General features: G+C 40.7%; 2 non-coding genes across 2 annotated transcripts; one reads left to right on the plus strand and one right to left on the minus strand.

The window, feature by feature from the left end:
• The first annotated feature begins 4,146 nt into the window (after positions 1-4,146).
• trnar-ucu (transfer RNA arginine (anticodon UCU)) lies at positions 4,147-4,239 on the plus strand. Its single transcript has 2 exons — positions 4,147-4,183; positions 4,204-4,239. It is a non-coding gene; the product is annotated as a tRNA-Arg (tRNA).
• Positions 4,240-8,153: 3,914 nt separating this feature from the next.
• Positions 8,154-8,225, minus strand: trnam-cau (transfer RNA methionine (anticodon CAU)). Its single transcript has one exon. It is a non-coding gene; the product is annotated as a tRNA-Met (tRNA).
• Between the last annotated feature and the right edge of the window lie 10,222 nt (positions 8,226-18,447).

The following is an 18,447-nucleotide window of genomic DNA, read 5'->3' on the forward strand; positions in this document are numbered from 1 at the left end:
AGGATTCAAACACACAGCATGTGAGGTAGGAGTCAGGAGCCTAACCCACAGTGCCACCAGCAAGGTCACATGCAGTGTGCTGAAAAAGCACTACAGAAACATTATCAACAGACAATGTACAGCATGTACTATTCTTGTGTTGCGGTACATGAATATAATTATATCGTTATTAATTTCTTTAGATACGCAATTCCATATTATATTCCCTTTTAATCAAATTCTAAAAGTATGCTTGTTGACTCCAGTATCACATTAGTTAAAGACTTCGAAGCTTAAAATGTTAAGGGAGAAATGGAATACTGGTGTGTATTTTTTATTTAAAGTACAGAGACCAGCCATATACTGTATGTTTATGTTCCTAAATTAATATCGTTTATGGCCTTCACACGCGTTACAGTATGCTCCTATTCTTTTTATGCTCAGGTACTAAGATTTCCCTTCAGTGGTAAAATTCCATATGAATATTCAATGCTAAAATGGGCACAGTAAAGACATTTACTGTAAATCTTTCTACGACCGACCAACAGACTACGAGTGCCCCTGTCGGTCAACCAATCACGTACCGCGGTATTTTGCGTCATCGCGCGTCACAATGCGTGACGCCGTAGCCAATTACCTCCGGTATGTGTCTGTACTGCGCACTTTGAATGGCTGCATCTGTACCTTCCAATCACTGATGTCGCTCTCCCTAAACCTTAACGTGATGTTTTGCAGATGTGCAGTGTGCCTTTACTCCTGTATTAAAAACAACCTCTGTTGTCGGGCGGAGTTGAAGGAGAACTAACTGCACAGAAAAAGTATGTAACGATAAAATGTTTCTACACTTCAGAATGTCCCTTTAAATCCCTGCTCACACACGTCGGTGTGGGGAGCGGGCAGGTAGAGAGCTTTTCCAGAAACTCATGATGTTTCTCATGGGGTGTTACCTGCAGTAGTATCTCTCTCCACGCCTTTGGAAAGAAAAGAGTGGCTCCAGTGCAGGGTAAGGTCAGAACAGCTGGTCTGATTGTCTTAGAAAACAAGAAATTAAAATCAACAGGGAAATTGAACAATACAGAAATCAGAGCAGTATACAATAGGAAGCAAGCAAACAAAATGCTCAGCAAAATCGTAGTTGAGTAAATTGGTGTAAAAAAAATATTTGTAAGCAAAGGAGAGCCCGTGCTGCGTGTGAAACACATCAAAAGTTCAGCATTTCTGAAACGTTTAATTGAATTGACAAAGAAATCCTCTCCTTAAACTTCAAAAAAGGATTATCTGTGGAGCCAGCAGGCGAAACACTGCAGTTGCCCATTTCTCACAGGTGTTTGAAGTTGTGGATAACATTTAGTTAAACCTAATAACTGGTTGGGCCACCCTTAGAAGCAACAACTGCAATCAAGCGTTTGCGATAACTGGCAATGAGTCTTTTACAATGCTGTGGAGGAATTTTGGCCCACTCATCTTTGCAGAATTGTTGTAATTCAGCCACATTGGAGGGTTTTCGAGCCTTAACCACTTTTTTAAGGTCATGCCACAACATCTCAATTGGATTCAGGTCAGGACTTTGACTAGGCCACTCCAAAGTCTTCATTTTGTTTTTCTTAAGCCATTCAGAGGTGGACTTGCTGGTGTGTTTTGAACTTGAACTTGAACTTTATTGCCATATGTAACCGGTACTGGTACAATGGAATTCTTACTTACAGAAAGTCTCTCGATTGTAAAACAAGTGTAAAAAACAAGACAAAGTGCAAACAGTGCATCAAGACAATGTACAAACAAACAATAGACAATGTGCAAGTAAACATGTAGACAGTTTGAATGTAAACAATACAGACGTGTAAACAATGACTGGAGATGTGCAATAGATAAGAAATCATAAAGAGGTAGATGGCGATGGTGTAGGTGTGGTCCGAGGGGGATGGCTAAATTTGTTCGCCAGTCTCACTGCTTGTGGATAGAAGCTATTGAAAAATCTAGTGTTAAGTGTCCGTATGCTCTTATATCTCTTGCCTGAGGGCAGTGGGGTGAAGAGCTCATGCCCGGGGTGGTGACTGTCCTCTGTGATGGCCAGAATTCTACCACGGCAGCGGTCCTCATAGAGCTGTTTAATCTCGTTGAGACCGCAGCCGATGATCTTCTGGGCCATATTGACCATTCTCTGTAGTGCCTTTCTTTCTCGCGAAGAGGTGTTACCATACCACACAGTGATCCCGTTGGTGAGGATGCTCTCGATGGTGCAGCAGTAGAAGTTCACCAACACATGTATTGGCATCCCCCATCACTTGAGGCACCTCAAGAAATAAAGGCGCTGCTGAGCCTTCTTCATGATAGAGTCAGTGTTCACAGTCCAGGTTAGATCTTTAGAGATGTGAATTCCCAAAAACCTAAAGCTGGTGACTGTTTCCACTTCCGTTCCATCAATACTGAGTGGGCTGTGAGTGTATGGCCTGTGTCTCCGAAAGTCCACTATTAGCTCTTTCGTTTTCTTTATGTTCAAATCCAGGTTATTGCTATGACACCACCTAAGCAGCTGTACAACTTCATCCCTGTAAGTGGACTTGTCATCATCACTGATCAGTCCTATTATAGTGGTGTCATCGGCAAACTTAATGATGCGGTTGTTGCTGTGTCTTGCTGTGCAGTCGTGAGTAAATAGGGAGTACAACCTTGGACTCAGACAGCAGCCTTGTGGGGTTCCAGTGCTCAGGGTGAGTGGTGTTGATGTTTTATTGCCTATCCGCACCACCTGTGGTCTCTCAATAAGAAAGTCCAGCAGCCAGTTGCAGACAGAGTTGCACAGACCTAATCCCCTGAGCTTTGTCACCAGTTGACTGGGTATGATGGAATTGAATGCTGAACCGTAGTCCACAAACAGCATTCTCACATACGAGTTCTTAGTGTCCAGGTGTTCCAAGGTTGTATGCAGAGCCAGGGAGACAGCATCATCCACTGATCTGTTGTTCTTGTAGGCGAACTGCAAGGGGTCCAGGGACTCTATGATGGAGGAGTTGATGTGTGACAACACCAGCTTCTCCAGGCATTTCATCACCACAGATGTTAATGCTACTGGGCAGTAATCATTCAGGCATGTCACTTTTGTCTTTTTGGGGGTTGGAACAATAGTGTTTTTTTTAAAGCAGGTGGGGACCATGGACTGTGACAGGGAGGAGTTAAAGATGTCCGTAAACACTGTGGTCAGCTGGGCTGCACATGTCCTCAGGACGTGAGGTGGTATCCCATCAGGCCCTGCAGCCTTACGGATTTTCACCCTGCTAAGAGTCTTCTGCACATCCTGCTCTGAGAGTTTCAGAACAAACTCGCCCTGCACACTTGGGGTCTTCTCAGCATTGCCCGTGTTCAGAGCATCAAAGTGGGCATAGAAGTTTGCCCGCTTTGGATCATTGTCCTGCTGCAGAACCCAAGTGCGCTTCAGCTTGAGGTCACGAACAGATGGCCGGACATTCTCCTTCAGGATTTTTTGGTAGACGGCAGAATTCATGGTTCCATTTACCACAGCAAGTCTTCCAGGTCCTGAAGCAGCAAAACAGCCCCAGACCATCACACTACCACCACCATATTTTACTGTTGGTATGATGTTCCTTTTCTGAAATGCTGTGTTACTTTTACGCCAGATGTAATGGGACACACACCTTCCAAAAAGCTCAACTTTTGTCTCGTCAGTCCACAGAGTATTTTCCCAAAAGTCTTGGGGGTCATCAAGATGTTTTCTGGCTCATCAGTGGTTTTCGTCTTGGAATTCTGCCATGCAGGCCATTTTTGCCCAGTCTCTTTCTTATGGTGGAGTCATGAACACTGACCTTAACTGAGGCAAGTGAAGCCTGCAGTTCTTTGGATGTTGTTGTGGGGTTTTTTGTGACCTCTTGGATGAGTCTTCGCTGTGCTCTTGGGGTAATTTTGGTCTTTAGAAATGGCTTTATAAACTTTTCCAGACTGATAAATCTCAATCACTTTTTCAGACAGGGCCATGTAGGTTTAATTTTTCCCTTAATAATAAAAACCTTCATTTAAAAACTGCATTTTGTGTTTACTTGTGTTATCTTTGTCTAATATTTCAATTTGTTTGATGATCTGAAACTTTCAGTGTGACAAACATGCAAAAAAATAAGAAATCAGGAAGGGGGCAAAACACTTTTTCATACAGCTGGCTCTGTGGCGCAATGGAGAGCGCGTTGGACTTCTAGGCCTTGATAGAATGAAGTCATTCAAAGGTTGTGGGTTCGAGTCCCACCAGAGTCATGTATCATTTTTATTGAACCTTTCGAAATCCTCTAGGGATTGGTGTTGATCAAGTCAAATACAGGACTTCTTAAGAGTCCACAGTTGAAAATGAACCAGCAGCCACAAGAAAGAAATTAGCACTGGACTGTGATCACATCACTCCTGTCCTGGAGTCCTTGCACTGGCTTCCTGTCAACTTCAAAATCCTCAAGCTCAGCTATAAGGCTCTCCATGGCTTGGCACCTCAGTACCTGTCTGGGTTATCGCCCTACTCCCCACCTCACAACCTTCGCTCTTCTAATTGTGTTTTCCTATCTGTCCCCAAATCCATCTGGACTACACTCTATGGGTGACAGGGCCTTCTCCTGTTTTGCCCCAAAGCTCTGGATCTTTATCCCCAAGGATATCAGTCACCTTCTCTAAACTCCTTCAAATCCAGACTCAAAACTCTCTTCTTTAGAAGAGCTTTTAATGCACTATTCTTTACCCCTCTGTTCCTACTGTATTTAATACCACCATCTATTGTCTCCTCTAACTGTGTATTCTCATCCTGCTTATCTTGTGTATTTTTTTAACTTTATTGTTGTCATTCTGTAAAGTGCTTTGAAAAGCCACCTTTAAAAGTGCTATATAATGTAAAGATTATTATTATTATTAATAATGAACAGTGCATTTAACACTGAGCACATGCGGTCCTTCTTTGCAAAGGATTGCAAAGGTTGGGAATTAGCTTTTCACTCGTGTTGTTGAAGACCGTATCCTGGCTGTGTTGCAGGAAATGTCTGGATGCCATCACCGGATCAAGGAGAGGATCAGGGTTTTGGGAAGTCTTTTTGATGCCTGACACTGTGTGTTTCCTGGTTGTAACGGGTGTCATTCTGGACCTAAACAACAGAGAACACCATTGAAATCGCTGAACTGCCTAGCGGACACTTTGTCGCCTTCTTCTGACCTGTAATTAATGTGATTCTCTGAAAACGTGGCACGTTGTATCTGTGCTACCTTTATGGAGGGTGACCACACTCATAATGATCATAGATTCGATCACAAGCATCTAAAAACGAGAATGAGAAAATGACATCACGCTATAAGGCTGAATGGCACGAATTCTCCTGTTCCTTCTACAGCAAATGTGAGTTTTTTTGCTTCTTAACACTGAGATAGTTGGAGATATTTGGCAGCTGTGGGATTCCAACTCAACCCTCAAAGAGACTGGAGCTTTAATCCAGCTCTAAACTAAAAACTGGGTGACTTGTAAGGGCTGGTAGGAGAGGAAAAGAATAAATGCTTCTTTTTTGGTCTTTAGCTACTAAAAGAAAGGAAAAAAATATTTGATTATTATTTATTCACCAGTTGTTTTGATCAAATTATTGTAACGCAGTGCCATATTAAGGTATAATATGTACATGAACGTCATGTCTGAGTTGATGATGGCATGCGGGTTATCGCTGGAGGACAGTTCATCATGAGTGGGTAAGCCTGCATAATGAGGGAGAAGAGATCGGCCTCTCTGATGCAGTGTCCAGTGACACTAACCTTCTGTCCTACTGTTCTCTGCTAATGTAGAGGGTGAATGTTTATTTAGGTGAATGTAAGGTTTCATTCTTGTAAAATATTTCTGAGCACTTTTTTTGTTGCTGAAAATTAATCTTGTGCATTTGAATGAATTCCGATATTGTCACCTAATTCTATACATTGTTTCATCAGACTAGAACTTTTATAGGAGCTCAATTGCATTTATGAATTGCATAGTGATAGTATTTCTTTCCGTTTAAATACTTCAGTCAAAAATGTAGAGAAGGTGCTCCTGTTTTCACCATTATAAGAACTGTGATGCACCAGTAATATTTACTCTCACAAAAGTATTGTAATTGTATTGTTCTGTTCTGTAACAATCTTGAGTGACACAAACCTTCTGTTTTACTGCACTACACTTCTCCAGAGGCCAGTTCAGCACACAAGGATCCTCAGTCAAACAAACACTGCAATCGCTTGATAAAAGCCATTCCTCATCCTTTCTCTTAGTATTGGTGCAACTTTTGTATCCAAAGAAGGCGATTTGACAATGAAAGGTGCAATCATCTTAAAGAGAGTCTTCATGAAGGCATGCACAGCTTAAGGCACATGAAGCTGAATCCGTGAGCTGATTGACACAAAACAATGTCACTTCACATTATCCGCAAAGCTGTTTTGCTTGTCTGACCACCTCTTCGTACTTTACAGTGAGCGCATATATTTCAGTTTCTTCTTTTGTATTTTCCTTACTATTTTACTGTCCCTTTCCCCCATGTGGAGATGTATCCACTGCCAAAACTGCTGTCTGATTATTTAAATAATCTGAAAACTGTTACATGACTTAATCTAATTGTAAATTTATAAGACAGTCTGTGAGACATTTGTGAGAGTAGCTGAATCCCACGGCTGGTGTGGAATCACACACAGACAGGTCTTCTGTGTGATCTGAATCCCACTGCCCAGAGCTACAGACTGGTCAAATGGTCACTATTGTAGACACGACCATCGGACAATCGGCTACAAATAATCAATATACTGATCATATTGTCACTACTGGTGTTTATGACATAAATACTATATATAAATAATAAGATAATTCCACACTCATGTGTGTTATAAAACATTTATAAACATTTTGGGAGGCTGACATACAGTAAAGAAAGTAATACTGAAGGGCTGGAAGTCCTGGAAAGCGTTAATAGAACCTTCTTGCTTTCAACCTGGAACAGAGCCCACAACTGCCAGATCAGTGACCCGTGAGCCCAGTTCACAGAGAGGAGAACCAGGAGCTCTTTTATGTCTCTAAGAGGGCTGGGAGGAAGGATAAAAGGGGGAGATGTGACTTGAGTCCAGGCTGTTCTGTCTGATATTGTTCATGTAGCAGCACTGATTGTCTGAATATCTTCTGGTTCTGGATTGTGAGGATAGAGAGCAGAACAGAGTTGAGATCCTGTCTGAGTGTGAGTCTGAGCTGTGAATCTGACTGAGAAGAGAATAATGATTTTTTATTCTGCCTGAGAATTTTCCTGAGAATTTTTCCTGAGAATGTTTCTTCTTTTCCAAGTGGTGTTACATCCCCTTCAGATACTCTACACAGACTGCCAGAGAGAAGAGGAGAGAGAGATGGACAGATAAGAGCACACACAGCAAGAGACACCTATTTCTTTTCTGGAACAAGTTGTTTCTGAACTTCAAGAAATTCATACAACTTCTGAAAGATAAAATACAAATCTTGCTTCTCAGGACAGAAGAAATGCTGCAAAAAAATGCCAGTGATTTGTGAAAAGCAACGGGAATGTGTCCCTGTGCAGCTGTTAAACAAAGGGCTGGTGGGTCAAACGCACTCAGGGACGCGGTTCAGATTGTGATGATGTAAACATAATCTCCGCTAAAAATTGAAGGGATTTCTTTGCAAACCCTCTTGAATGTTGCAGGAAATCTTCGTGTTTTACTTGTGTGCAACTACAACAAGTAAACAATTAAGTACCTAAGTCAATGTCCAAGAAAACCATCTTCACGTGTGGAATTTTTCTTTAACTGGCTGTTGGGAGAATTCATTTATACACCCGTTGTATCCTTAGCAAAAATATTTTAAAATTAGAACACAGATTTGTTGTAGAACTTGACAATCCTTGACAATCATTAAATGAGCATTATACAAATGTGCGTTGATATTTTTAATATGTACCTTAATTGTAATATATATATATAATTGCTTTGATATGGATGTTCATTTAAAGGAATTGAGGAAACTATGAAGGATCGCAGAACAACCAAAGATACATTTGGGCATCTGCTATTGGTAAAGATGAAAGAGTACCGTAAGTGTGAAGCTTGCATACACACGAGAGAAAAATCAGTTTTAATGCACTTCATTAAACTGATGGTGTGCTTATCGATCGTGCATGAAAAATACATAGCAGAGGATGGTTTCGATCCATCGACCTCTGGGTTATGGGCCCAGCACGCTTCCGCTGCGCCACTCTGCTAACAGCTGTCATAGTGTGATTCAACACAACTGCTCCATCTTTGCTTTCTAAAAGTGCGCCCGAGATGAAAAGTTTCAACGGCAAATGCAGACGTCACTTTGAGCACTTGGTCTTTTATAGTACGAATCATCACACGCTGCTCTACATGGGCGTGTCTTCAAGATCGTTGAGAACCAAACCTTCTGCTTTCCGAGGCAACTGATTCTTTCCTTGTTAATTCACAAATCTTCAATGAGAATCAGTGAAACGAAAACCAAACACATGTACACACTCGCGTTCTAGCCTGAAAGAAAAATGATGGAAGCATTTGAGGAATAAAAAGAGTAGTCTGAACAGCTCCAGTCTATCAACTGCTCTACAAACTGATCGCTACTTCCACACCCAGTTTATAACACTGAAAATGATTCAGGAAGCACAGCAAAGTTCTAAAAGCAGTGGTTGAAAAGTGTCTAGATACATAAAATGACAGTTTCTCAAAAGTAAAATCTTCAGCTTTTAAATATTGTCATCCATATATTTTCGTTTTTCTCTTTTCACATTACACGCTTTCGAGAAATAGAGTGTCTTGTAATGAAGGCTGCCTTAGAAAATGTGTATCTAAATTAACATCGGGTTTATGACTTCTGCGTTTTTCAGCTTTCTTAGCGCTTCCCAGTGGGCAAAAGACGTATAATATACGTCTATTAAACGTATAACTTAGACGTCTAAATGTGGTCTACAATTCGTCTAGAATGAAATTCTAATATACGTCTAAAGTTATACGTCGATTAAACGTCTATGTTTAGACGTTCATTATACATAAATGGTTGGAGTTCTATTATACGGATAAATTTAGAGGACTATTATACATATATGGTTGGAGTTCCGGATAACTTTAGAGGTCTATTATACGGATAACTTTAGACGTCTATTATACGTATATGGTTAGAGGTCTATTATACGTATAACTTTAGACGTCTATTATACGTATATGGTTAGAGGTCTATTATACGTATAACTTTAGACGTCTATTATACGTATATGGTTAGAGGTCTATTATACGTATAACTTTAGACGTCTATTATACGTATATGGTTAGAGGTCTATTATACGGATAACTTTAGACGTCTATTATACGTATATGGTTAGAGGTCTATTATACCGATAACATTAGAGGTCTATTATACATCAAAGATAGATTTTATAGGTGTAGAAACAAGTAAACCAAGCCAATGATTAGGTTTAGAAATTTATTCTGAAAATACACATTCACACCTGAAACATACGTATTTCAAATTATACATTGTATACAATCAATCAACAATCAACATATGGGCAATAATCATAAAAAACACAACTAGTCTTAAACTTCAGCTACAAATTCTGGTAACATGGCAATATACAGTATAGTAATGACAAACACAAACCAATTACATTAACACACTAACTCAAAACCACATTTTGATTCAAATATACATTTTAAAATGTACAACTTCTATATTTCCAAGAAAAAAAATATTACAATGGAAGTTAAGACGATTTTTGTCCACTATTTGCAAACCCTGTCTAATTGTCCTAACAGTTAGAACCAAAAACCTATTATTTTCAGAGTCCAGATCTCCTGGCCCCCTGCCTTGCATATGCATTCTTCAAGTAACACATTGCGTGCTCCTTTATTTCTTTTTCTGTTGATGTAGGGTGGGACTTCAGCACCGCAGCTAGGAGAAAATTATATAATATTACTTCCCAAATAAATGATGATTAATATCTTCTTTAGTATAATCTAAAAAATGAACGGTTTACTAAGCTCAAAGCTGAAATAAATGTATAAAATTTGGCTTGCATCATAGCAGTTGAGCAATAAAGTCTGTCCTAATTACCCAAAGTTTGAAAGTACAACATAGAATAAGAATAAGAGAAACGGCAAAACGATTTTGTGTCATCTTCCCCATTCACACTATTTTATGTGCCATTTTTTTGCTTATTCACGTACTATTTTAATCAAAATAATATTAAGAAAGATCTGTATGTATTCAGATAGTTTTATTATTGTTCATACTTACTCGTCAAAAGAGGATTGCTGAGATATTTGCAGATATACTTCTACATTTGAAAAACGTGTCCAAAATGGTGACCAACGAATACTAGCAATGCATTGTGGTATATAACCGGAAAATATGCTGGGTTCGATATTTTCTCAACGTATGCGTTTATTAATGTTGTCGATATTATGGTTGAAATTTAACATTGATAATACATCGCGGCTATGTGCCCCCTGCTATGAGCTGATGTGCAATTTTAACGCATGTAGTTAGTAAGGATCGGTCACTGTTGTACGGTATTATATATAATGACATTATGGAATAGGATGGGGACAGGCCTGGCATCACGGGGGGAGGGGGGAATGTCGCCCCTTCAGTTTTGGGCAAAAAGATTTACCTAACTTAATTTGCGCCCTAAAAAAATAGTTGTACTTTGTCAATGGTCAGACAACACTAAATGACACGAACAGTCACTCAGTCTGTTTGATGGGCAGGAGGGCTATCCGTCCAGGAACTGCACATATCAGTGTCGTTAAATCATTATATCATTATACTTAAAATCGTTATATAACTAGGACTAGTTATAGCAGTCTGTGCTTTCTGTTGGTTTTAAAACATTTTTTTCTTAACGATTCAGAACGTCCATGTAGCTGCAAAAATGAACGCTTATGGTACTTTTCGCTCCAGGCAATACAAACCGTGTGACGAAAAATGTGAAACTGAACTTCATCGCAAATACCAGATTGCTAGTCGTTATCTTCTATCATGAAGCACTAATCAATGGCATAGCTGCGAGATTTCATTTGGGTAAGTGCACCGTACAGCTCCGTTTCAACCGAAATATCACTCCCCCCTCAGAATTTCAGACGCCCCCCTACAGATTTTTCCCCGGGCACCGCGCACTGATGGGGGACGGGGTGTCCAGGAAATGGTATCAACTTTTGTCAAGAAAATAAAAATAGAAACTCTATAGGCACTCAAACATTTTACTGTTTTTTTTCAGGCAGGTGGCAAGACCCCCTCAGCAAAACCCTTGTATGCCAAGCTGTGGGCATTGATTCGTCGAATATACGTATATTTACGGCGAAATTACGGCTATACGTATATATACGTCGCCTCGACGTATAATCAACGTCGAATTGCAACCGTAAAATCGACGACATGAATAAACGCATATATAACGTCGAAAACACATCTAACACAGTGCCTGAGGCTTTTTACAGTATGTATCGTGTGTGCCGCAACTAGGAGTATACGGCACTCTGCACAGTGCACGAAGTAAATTATTTTCGCAGTAATTCATTTACACGTGTATAATAAATATAGTAAATATAATAAATGAATTACTGCGAAAATAATTTACTTCGTGCACTGTGCAGAGTGCCGTATACTCCTAGTTGCGGCACACACGATACATACTGTAAAAAGCCTCAGGCACTGTGTTAGATGTGTTTTCGACGTTATATATGCGTTTATTCATGTCGTCGATTTTACGGTTGCAATTCGACGTTGATTATACGTCGAGGCGACGTATATATACGTATAGCCGTAATTTCGCCGTAAATATACGTATATTCGACGAATCAATGCCCACTGGGATCATATTCGTTGAATTGCTTGTGAGCGTGTGATTTCGCAATGCCTGTGTACGGGCTTATAATTCCGGAATATCAATGGTCAGACGCTTACGATGAGTGATTGTGTTTTGTATTATTTAGATAATTGAAAATAAAACATTTTCAAATTTACAGCTCGAATGAAATAAAAAAGTTCATTTGTCTCTTTTTTGTAACAACATTGCCATAACTATTCAGATACATCAGAATAGTACCTGGACGTGACAGGACTTTATTGGATTTTAGGAGATTTATTTTTGCGCATCTTCGCCTACGATCAGGAATACCTTCCTGTTTTTCGCGTGTTTATTGTTTCTGCCTGTGATCTCGGAAAGAAAGACCCAGTAAATGTTAACCGAGTTTGCTGTGGTTTGAGAGGAGTGTATGAAGGTAATAAAGGAGGGAGGACGCGCGCATTCCGCACGGGGAGCGCAGAGTAATGAGCCGCACCTGCTGCTCGCTGAGTCTTTTCTCATATAACCGCTCAGCCTGGACACACAGCGCCTTCAGCCTGTATTGGAGATTTGCAGTTCAGAAAACAGCTGTGTCGAGCAGAAACTGATCTTCCTGCTTTAGTTAAGGTTATTGGAATCGACGGTTACTGTGGGGGTATAGCGCTTGTATCTCTCTTCTCTGGCTAAACACTATCTACTGTAAAGTATAGAAATAGACAGAAGCTGAAATACAGCTACAAATACTTCAGTAAGGCCAGGCACATAGGAAAATTTAATACAAATGTTCTATGAATCACTTTGCCTAGATTTTCGAACTCTGTTCGAGCTCTGATATACTGTAATCGTCTCGGCTCCTGACGCTGTCACTGGGAGAGTGACTGCATTCCGTAGGGCTACAGGTTGATTTTACAATGCCACATTTAGTGAAATACAGGAGAAACTGCAAGGAAAACAATGTTTTATTAAATCTTCTTCTGTTTTTTTTTTTATTGCGGTCTTTCACATTTGAATGTATACCTTGCAGTAAATCTTTCCAGATTAAAGGCAGCCCAAACAGTTCTTAAGGCAGAATTCGAAGCCTATTTGACTTTCTGCTGATCACGTTGAAGAGTTCACGAAGCATTTCCCTGACTATCATGTGCCCGCAAACTGGTTTCTCCATTTTTTCCGTGTTAGCGAGCACAACAGTCGGGAAACATGCAAGATAGTAGCTGTAAGGAGTGGGATATGAACCCACCCGTCTATTCAGAGGACCGGGACACCCAAGCAAGGAAAGACAATAGTTCTTAAATTTGGCGCCTTAGACCACTCAGCCATCCTGACGAGCTAAATAAAACGGTGTGTTAAAAGCGCCAGTAAAGTAAATGCTTTGCAGGAGAAGCGCCAAGTTCCCTGTTGGAGCCTAGACGGTTCGCGGAAATCAAATTTTCAGATCGATTCAGAGTGTGCTTTACAGCCTTTGTGTAATATTTTGATCTGCTAGGGTGCAGTTGTCTTCTGGATTATCTCATAAAGAGCGACGTCAGTGTAAAACAGCTATCATTTTTAAGAACAGACGTTGTTTTGCATTATTCTAATTGGTTTATTTTCCTGATTGCAATGTATTGTGAAGCATAAAAGCCAGCTGCATAAATCTCTAATTCGCGTCTTTGATGAAGGCGTTTCAAATAGCAGCCAGTGCAGGATTAACGCTTTTAGAGCATGTATTACATTGTATATAGTAATACATAAGCTTAAATTCGCACACTGTTATTTAGACAGTGCCAACCAGTCTGACCTCCTACAACTTTCTGTGCCCGCTGACTAGGTCTTACAGCAGCTGCAGCCAGAGTAGCCGTAAGGGCAACACAGTGCTTGGAGTTCGGCTATTCTTATTTCTTCTGCAGAACCAGCGGTATCGGAATATATTGATCCGCATAAGAGGCGCTTTCGGTTTCTGATCGTTTTTATTGAGCGCTGCTCTAAACTTTACATTTGCTCGTACTAGTTTTCCCTATGAACAAAAGACATTTCCCTAATTACATGATTTCACTTTTTTCTTTTCAACAAGTAGAAAGAAATAAAATATAATTCCATATAAAAGCCCCAGGCAGGATGGTTGGTGGTCTAAGGCGTTGCATTCAGGTTGCAGTTTCTCCTTGAGGCGTTTGTTCAAATTCCACTTCTGACAAAGAAGTTAGAGTATAAACGATAAAATCCCTAGGTAGAAAACATCTCTCATTCCACGTGTTTAATGTTAATTGTCTCAGTGGTTGCCTCGGTGATTGATGGATCTTCTCTCTTGCAGGGTGACGACAAACGTCTTCAGAGAGGGAGTCTCACACGCACGGCTTTTCTTCATCAAGAGCGGAGACAACAGAAACAGGCTTCAAACTGAAATTAATTACTTCTTGAGCGTTTATGACCGTCTATAAAAAGCTGAGAGCAGGTGAAAACGTCTTTTGAAATGAGGAAATGTCTGCTGACAGTAAACAGAGCTCACGCTGAGCTGCGGACAAGCGCTCCTCGTTAGTACAGAGCTGACTACCCCCGCTTGTTGCGCGGGAGACCGGGGTACGATTCTGTGACAGGGCATTGGTTTAATTTTTTAACAACCTGACTTCACTTAAAAAGTGTGTACTGTGTACTATGTTTCGGACTAGTTAGTGCGGTAGAATATGGAGATCATCTCCAGCTCTGAGCTCAAATGCAAGAACAAGTCATGCTGAACAAAGTCAGAGCCCAGCCCAGTCCTCAGGACTCAAGAGCATTGTTGAGTTCTAATTAGTATGAACTGCAGGAGTTCTGAATCAGAACATTTCAATTTATCTGATCAGTAAATTAAAATGCAGGACACTGTAAAATAGGATTATTACTGTGTCTCTGTCTCGTTTGTATATAACCGAATGTCCCTCACAGCTTAAAAGATACCAGTAAGGACACACAACTACTAATGTGATACTTAATGGAAATAGTCCCAAAACAAGCACGTCTGGCAGCTGGTAGACTCCTGTAATTTTGCAGTGACAGAACACTTAGAAGATTTGCAATCTATTTAAATATGAATTTACTAAATTTCAGTTCTCTTCACTCCCAGGCATAACTGAACTCTCACTGTCGCATACTAAAGGCTTTACATGCATTAGCTGTGATAAAGCTTCTAATAAACACATAATGAAACTTAGTTTTGTTCCTCATGGTGATCCTCTACTCGATCCAAATGAAATGTTTAATATGATCCCCCGAGAAAAAAAATGAGTCCATTTCCGCCTGGAATGATTGATGCCTCATCAAACATTTTGTAATATCCCTGGAAGTTTATACAGTAGAATCCTGGTTCGTGGGTTAAATTCAAGGTAAAAAAGACTAAGGAAACAAGTTGGAAACGATGTCGATCTGTGATTTAAATCATCCGGAACATTGCACAACATTGGGCAGTATGTGACAGAGAGCAGCACCTGACATTCCTTCGAAAGCTCAGCTGGTAGAGTGGAGGACTGTAGTGGAAACAGCTGGGAATCCTTAGATTTCTGGTTTGACTCCGTCTCGAAGGAAGGTACTTGAATCAAATAGTCAAAATAGCGAATCTGTTTCATTCAGACGTTGATCAAAAGCTCAATAAATGACGAAGCAAAGGCTCCTGTTCTGAAGTCAGCTCACGTCTGATTGTCTTGTTTTGGCCAAGATCTGGTCTTTGAATTAAGGGACTACTCTGTCTGCTTTGTAATTCAAAAATACATACAAATGTCAAGTTTTTTGTAGATATAAAGGTTTTCTCTGTTTTCAAAGGATAGCTACTTTTGTATCTTGTATCGATGTATTATTAAGTTTGTGCTTTCTGTGTTTTTATCGTATTGTGACCTTATTTTTTAAACAAATGATTACAAAGGCAGACACGGCACACATCTGTTTATACCAGTGGTGAATTGTACATTTTTATTAAGTACAATCTACTGTGCACTTCTGGGAGTATAACAGGTTCGATATAAAGTGGCAAAAATATAAAAGGGAAAAATACCCCAGACTGCGTGTAAAGGCCTCGTTGTGACTGTTTTATTTTTAGATAAAGATGGCGTACTGTGCACAAAATGTTGCAGAAACACAATCTGATATTTAAATAACTATTATTTTAATAATTTGATAAGTATGAGGCCCCAGATCCAAATCTTTAGTCCTGATATTTTTAAAAATGATATCTTCCCTTCCTCTCGTGGAAGTCACACGATGTGAACAATTGTTTTTTTTTTCACGTGCGATCCAAAGAGCCTCAGACGCACAGTCAACAATAACCAAACCAGGATGGATTCTGCTGGGAGCCGGACTGAGCTCATTCTCACTCCCTGTGCTGAAAACAGAATTATCTCTTCCCCGAACATCGTCTACAGCTGCTAGATATTGCTCTGCGTCCTACTGCTCCAGCAATTCCTTTGACCAAAGACAGATCACTTGTGCGCTTTTAACCTTCTTGCAGCTACAGGCGAGACTGAAGCTGGAGATGTGAAGGCACCCACTGGTGCATGTTCTCCAAATTTCACAATCGCGACAGACTTCTCTTTTTTTTTTTAAAGTAGATATAGCCCTGAAAAAAGCATTAGCTTTATCAGTTTTTACATTTATCAAACATGATATTTTTATTGCATTTTACATAATAATAATAATATTAAACGTATATAGCGCTTTTCTGGACACTCCACTCAAAGCGCTTTACAGGTAATGGGGACTCCCCTCCACCAATGTGCAGCCCCACCTGGATGATGCAACGGCAGCCATAGTGCGCTAGAACGCTCACCACACATCAGCTATTAGTGGGGAGGAGAGCAGAGTGATGAAGCCAGTTCAGAGATGGGGATTATTAGGAAGCCATGACTGGTAGGGTCAATGGGAAATTTGGCCAGGATGCCGGGGTTACACTACTACCCTACTCTTTCGAGAGACGGGATTTTTAATGACTACAGAGTCAGGACCTCGGTTTTACGTCTCAGCCAAAGGACGGCACCTGTTTACAGTCCAGTGTCCCCGTCATAATGCTGGGGCATTAGAACCCACACAGATCGCCCAGCGACAGAAACCAGACAGTACCGTGTGTCGGGCTCGGCTGCGAGCAGGACAATGACGTTACGGGGACAAAGTAGAGAAAATCAAAACGGTTCTGTAAAAGACATGTGTCAGCTGTCGGTTCGCAGTCTGGACTCTAAATCCACCGATCCGATTTCAAATCTCTCGAACACCTGAGCTGCGGCTTCTTTCGAGTAGTTATTCAGGAGAACATTATGTTGATCATATAGATGAAACGTTTAATATATTCAGGTATGTAGCTACGTCAGCATTCGTATCTGCAAAGGAACAAGTAATACTGTAGGTTTATTGCATGCTGAAAAGAGAAGAGAGAAAACAAACCTGAAGAAGGTTTCACAGCTGAAACGTTATGTTTTCTCTCTTCTCTTTTCAGCATGGAATAAACCTGTTCCCAGTGGGCAGTGATTCGTCGAATATACCTATATTCACGGCCAAAATACGGCTATACGTATATATACGTCGCCGCGACGTATTGTAACGCAACGGGGGCTCAGGCGGGCGCCCTTGCCGCATCTGGTCGGCCTCATCCCGACTGGAGGCTCGAACCCGGGACTTCCGCGTCTCTCTGCAGCGACCCAGCCCCGTGAGCTAAAGAGAGATCTCTCTACAGCCCAGTAGCTGTGGTCCTGCTATCACAGGGAAGGGCGGTGACGTCACCTGCTCTGGTACGCCGGCTCTTACACACAGTGCTTGTCGGCCGTAAGCGTTACAGTATAATCAAAGTCGAATTGCAACCGTAAAATCGACGACATTAATAAACGCATATATAACGTCAAAAACACATCTAACGCAGTGCCTGAGGCTTTTTACTGTATATATCGTGTGTGCCGCAACTAGGAGTATACGGCACTCTGCATAGTGTACGAAGTAAATTTATTTTATTATTTTATTAATAAATATAATAAATTAATTAATTACTGCGAAAGTAATTTACTTCGTACACTGTGCAGAGTGCCGTATACTCCTAGTTTTAAAACTGACAAAAATGTAGAAAATACGTTTCTCACTTAGAAATTTAAGATGGGGGTGGGGTATTACTAGTAGCGGCGCAGAACTCACCATGGTGCAATTCACTTACATGACGGGCTAGTGGTTTAATGGATAACGCGTCTGATTTCGGTTTATAAGATTGTCGATTCGACTTCTACCGGGGTTGTGTGATTTAAATCAGGCTTTTTGTGCAGGGTGCCTTTTCTCTTGTCGTATTAAAGATTATTCGCTGCATAAGCTCCTGACTGGGTGTTCTGTACTGCTCTGTTATTTCATTCAGATTACCTAAGTGGTGTACAGATAAAACCCAACTGCGTGGTGTAGTTTCCAGGTTCGGCACAGCACAGTACCTGCTAACACCTGCTAACCTCGACGTGATTTGAACACACAACCTACTGATCTGGAGTCAGACGCGCTACCGTTGCGCCACAAGTTCACTGGCCACAAGTGCTTTTAATTCCCCCAAAGAGAACAATCAGCGTCCCTGAAAAATATTTTTTTCATTCTCTCCTGTGAGGAGCGCCGCTCTTCCAACGAGGGTCTCTTCTTCCCAGACCACAGATTATTCTTTCTGCCCGGCTCTCTC

The sequence above is a fragment of the Lepisosteus platostomus genome, chromosome 5 (genome assembly GCF_059453375.1).
Source record: "Lepisosteus platostomus isolate fLepPlt1 chromosome 5, fLepPlt1.hap1, whole genome shotgun sequence".
Classification (NCBI taxonomy): domain Eukaryota; kingdom Metazoa; phylum Chordata; class Actinopteri; order Semionotiformes; family Lepisosteidae; genus Lepisosteus; species Lepisosteus platostomus.